Raw genomic sequence first — 5,550 nt, 5'->3', positions numbered from 1 at the left:
TCTCTGCTGATGTACTGTTCCAGTCGTTTTTGGACATAATACATTGGAAAAATCTGCAGTCAGGGACTCTCCAAAGTACTAAAGAATGAGGATATCAATTTAAAGACAAAGGAGCACCTAATTCAACCCATGGTAGTTTTAATTGCTTTGTATACATCTAACAAAGGAAGACCAAATAAGAATTTATGCCTTTGAATTCTGACATTGGTAAGATAGTATTGAATATCCCAAAGGCTGCCAACAGAACAAACAAATCTCTCTTGGTCAAAAAGCAGCCATAGTACTCAGAAGCAAAGATGGTAAGACTTGGTCTCACATAGTTAGGGTATATTGTCAGGAGGCATCAGGTTTGGGAAGATGACATCATTGTGAGGAAAGTGGAGGGTCAATGAAAGAGAGGAAGAAGACCCACAAGGAGCTGATTGAGAGAGGCGGCAGCAATGGGCTTATTCACAGCAGAGACTGTGATGAGGGGATAGGTTGGACAGGGCTTCGTTCTATTTACCTGGGATCTAGAGAGTTGGAGCCAACTCAGTGGCATCTAACAACAACAATAAAACACATTCTGTGCATTTCTCTCAAGGTATCATTGCTATTTGCCAAATATTATCCTCTTTCAGCTTTAGAAGTTCATGAATGTCAGTCGAGTTTAAAGACTCTTTCCAATTCAGTAATCAAAAGACATATTACCTGATTGGTCTCTTTGTGACGAATATGCACTTGAATTCGAAGAATACGAACAGCTTGGCTTTTCTCCACAGTGTTCATTTTGGCTGTGTTGTCGATGGAACGCATGTCTGCATCCAATTCTCGTATTTTGGCTGCATTTTGTGACTTTGCTGAAGTTAAGCCTTATGGAAGATTAGGCTTAAGTCTGGTGTGTGTTGTGTCTCATTCCAAACGGAATCTTGTTTAAATGGTCTCTGGACATGAGAACAGAATTACATTTCTATTTAATCTTACCAATAAAGTACATTTTGAATTGAAAAGAGTGGCTGCGTTTTGTTCAAATCTTGGGGAGCAGTAATGAGGTTTATCACATTTTACACATAGTTCAAATCCACAATGTCAGATGACACACAATGAGGCCAACGACTACTAAATGGAACTGATTTGGATTCTATGATCTAACCAAGAGCTATGTTTATTGAAACAAGTTATTGCCAGTACCTGAGACCCCCATCTCAAGCTTTAAAGTAATTTAAACTGGACTGGCTGGCATGATTTCCTTACAGGGTAAACTGATACACATGAGAGACTTGGTAGACAATTTGGGTTTTGGTTGGTTGGTTTTTGTTGTTGTTGTTTAGAATCATGTTTGCAGCATGAAAAATGCCTTGTCAAATTGTAAGAGATGTTAATTTTCTATGATCAGAATAAGCTGTTCTAGTTCAAGGAAAATTGTCAGTCTCAGAGTATCTTTTCTTCGTTTGGCCCTTCACTTATTTTCAGCTAGCAGTATGGCTACTTGAATTGGTGTGTGATGCTTGCCTTGATTCCGATATAGAGAAAGAAAATAGAAGAATCCAGCAAACACTTAATGGGATGCTTGGCACAGTAAAACTAGGGCTTATTCATGCAGCAAAGTGGCTGATAATTGCCTTTATTATTCTAGGCTAGATTGAGGTCATTGTCTGATGAAATTGGACAATTTAGGAAATGGAAAAAAATGAACACAACATTTAAGTATGTTTAGAACACAAATTTTATATTGCTATTTCATTTTCTTATCAACTTTTGGCTTTTAGGAGGGAACAAAGGAGAGGTGGGAAGGTGGAAGAAAGTCTGCTATATGTAGAGGCACGTGTAGAGGAAAATCTTAGACATATTAAGTTATTCATTTAGAATTGGAAGTGATAAATAAGCAAATAAATATAATGAAGCTGAAATCAGTACAAATGTTGCTATTATGTGCTGTAGAGTTGACTCCAACTCATAGTGACCCTATGCACAATAGCTCTGTCCCATGCTCTATCTTGAGCAGATCTCACTGCCTCTGACCATCCACCCTCACTATCCCAGTTACTATGTCAATCCATCTCATGCAGGGTCTCCCTCTCCTGTGCTGTCCCTCCACCCTTCTAAGTATGATGTCTTCCTCTAAGGACTAGTCCCTTCTGGCAACATGATCAAAGTTTATTAGAAAGAGGAATCTAGTATAGTAAGCATATAGGACTTTACTAATATATTACATTATCACATGTTGCATCCCTAATCCTGACGTCTCACACTTCACAGTTATTCTACTCCTGGTATTTAAAATAAACTTATCCCATGCCTTATTATTTCTCTTCTTATTCTGGCTAAACCTCAATTACCTAGAGTTTAGCTTTTCAGGTTGTCCCCTCCTTCCAATTTAGTGTTTTGATTAACATCACCCCCAGTTCCGTCATCACTTCCACATCCCTTTCCCCTCCCACAGTTACGATGTTTATTAGGAGAGTCAAAAGGCTATGATTCAGGTTTGTAGCAGCACACAATCACTCAGTCAGTACAACTTCCAAAATGTGCTCACAGGCACCCCAGCCTTCATTTGCTTCAGGCCTGTGTTACAAAGCTCTTAGTCCTGCCAGTAACAGCATCTCCTCTCCCCTATTATGAAGTCTTCATTCTCTCCCCATCACTACCACAGGAGTCCTTAAACAAACCTGTGGGAAGGCTCTTCACTCTGGTCTAATGGAGTAGCAGTTCCACTGTCAGCTCTGTCTCATGTCAGGACTCTGGTTCTCTGCTGCGCTTGCTGCTCTTCTAGGCCCTGGTCTAAGTAGCTTAAGAATCTTTGGCCCTGAAATATTTGCTGTCTGCATTCTCTGCTTCTTATCTCTTCTTCACTTGTGGTAAGATTTTCAATGCCTAATGCTGAATTCACTCAATCTATTGACAAGACTAACTGATCTGCTTGGGAATAAACTAATACACCCTGTTTGCATATAGCTATCCATCCAAATGTCAGAGTCAAACCCAATGTCTGTAAAATCCATTTGAATAATAAACTCTTGACATCATAGTCCACCCCCAGACTTTTCTAGCCATTAACCTTCATATTTGAAGAAATAGTTTTCTCCTTACAATCATCAGTGAAAATACGTAGGCCAGTTACTTCATGCTTCATGCCTTAATATTCCATTTTACATAGCCATTTTCTAGTCTGCTCACCCCTGTCAAACCAGCATTCTGAGGGGAAAAAAACATGACCTTTTGCTGAATTTATGTTCAGTTTGGAATTTAAACAAAATCCAGTCCAGAGCAAATCTTCCAATTGCAGCAATCATCACTAGCTTATAGAATGGGTCTCTCTCTTCAACTCATTGGGTTCTAATCAACTCATCCGGAGCCATCTGTGCTTGGTCAAAATGGTAGATCCTGCCCTGGACACACTCACCAAGTTGTGCCAAGAAATCTGGAGGACAAACACCTGGCCAATGGGCTAGAAGAGATCTATATTTGTTTCTATTCCAAAAAAAGGAAACCCAATAGACTGTGGAAATTATCAGATAATATTAATTTCACATGCAAGCAAGATCCTGATCCAGGCAATGGTCTTCACAATTACTTCCTATGCATCAGACAGCTGGGCAATGATTAAGGGTGACAAAAGAATTGATGCCTTCAAATTGTGGTTCCAGAGAAGAATCTCGAATGCCTTGAACACATCAGGGACTGCCAAGAAAACAAATAGGTTTGTCTTGGAGAGGATGAAACAAAGTTTCTCCTTGGAGGCCAGGATTTCAAAGCTCCATCTCACATACTTTGGACACATGGCCAGAAGGGACAAGTCTTTAAAGCAGGACATCATGCATGGAAGAAGGGTTGATACAGTAACTGGGGCAGTGGGGATAGGTGTGTTGGAATCAGTGAGAATGGCTCAGGACAGGGCAGGCTTCAGAGTTGTTGTGCACGGGTTCACTATGAGTCATATGAAACTCGATGGCACACAATAACAACAAGTAAGATCCTGCTGAAAATTATCCAAAAACAACTGGAACAAGCACATCAAGAGAGAAATGTCAGTTATTCAAGATGGGTATATAAAAGACTATGCTACTGTTAAATGGAAGGAGGAGTGGCGTTCACTTCCATAATAGCTTGCCTCCGGAAACCCTATGAACTTGGAGAGAGGGTGAAAGGCACCCAAGTATCGAGTACTCTCCTTCATAGGGTCGCTATGAGTCGCCTGCAACTCGATGGCACTTAACAACAATAACATCAACAGACGGGGAGAGAGAGAGAGAGAGATATCAGCTGACCCAGCGAAGAGAAAACGATGTGATCAAGACAAAGGTGGGTGACTTTTAGTTCGTGGCCCTCAGGCCAGTCTTTCATTGTTTTTGTTCAGACATTCCTCTAGGTCGTATAGTCCTGGTGTTGCTGGTTGCTGTGAGGCTGAACACTGTGACACAGACGTGTCAAATGCGTTAATGGTTGGCTACCCAATGTGGACTGAGAGTGGGGTGGAGCTCCCCAATTGAACAAACGTGGAAGGAGGAGTGGCGTCCACTTCCGTAATAGCTTGCCTCCAGAAACCCTATGAACTTGGAGAGAGGATGAAAGGCACCCAAGTGTCAAGAATTCTCCTTCATAGGGTCGCTATGAGTCGCCTGCGACTCGACGGCACTTAACAACAACAACTGTTAAATGGATCTTGGCTGGAAGCAGAGAGTACCAGAAGAATGTGTATCTGTGTTTTATTGACTATACAAAGGCATTTGTCTGTGTGGATCACAACAAACTGTGGCTGACTCTTAGAAGAATGAGAATCCCAGCAATCTTGATTGTGCTATGCCAAAGCCTATACTTGGATCAGGAAGCAGTTGTTAGAAGAGAGAAAAGAAACACTGCATGACTCAAAATCAGGAAAAGTATATGCCAAGGATGCATGCTATCTCCATATCTTTTCAATCTATATGCAGAAAAGATCATCTGGGAGGCTGGACTCTATGAGGAGGAATGTGGCATCAGAATTAGAGGAAGACTAATGAACAGTCTGTTTTATGCACATGACACAACCTTGCTTGCGGAAACTATGGAAGACCTCAAGTATTTAGTGTAGAAGTCAGAGACAGTACCCTTCAATACGGATTGAAGCTCAATATCAAGAAAACAAAGATTCTCACTGGGCCAACTGGCAGCATCATGATGGTGAAGAGATTGAGATTGTTAACAGCTTCGGTTTACATGGCTCCACAATCTCTTGGTACCAGCAGCAAGAACATTAAAAGATTAATTGCATTGGGGAAAGTCTGCTGTCAGAGACCTCTCCAAAGTACTGAAGAGGGACAATGTCAGTCTGCAGACTAAGGTGCGCCTGATCCAGATCATAGTCTTTGTAATTACTTGCTGTGCATCAGAAAGCTGGATAATGACTAGAGATGATAGAAGGAGAATTGATGACTTTGAGCTGTGGTGCTGGAGAAGAGTAGTGACTATACCATGGACTGCTAGGAGAACAAACAGGTTCATCCTAGAGTGGGTGAAATCAGGCTGCTCCTTGGAGGCAAGGATTCTGAAGCTTCATCTGACATTCTTTGGACATGTTGAAAGGAAGGACCA

This window comes from Elephantulus edwardii, unplaced genomic scaffold (assembly GCF_000299155.1).
Source record: "Elephantulus edwardii isolate Elephantulus edwardi_28Jun2011 unplaced genomic scaffold, EleEdw1.0 scaffold00259, whole genome shotgun sequence".
NCBI classification, from domain to species: domain Eukaryota; kingdom Metazoa; phylum Chordata; class Mammalia; order Macroscelidea; family Macroscelididae; genus Elephantulus; species Elephantulus edwardii.
Note: the sequence above shows the minus strand (reverse complement) of the source record.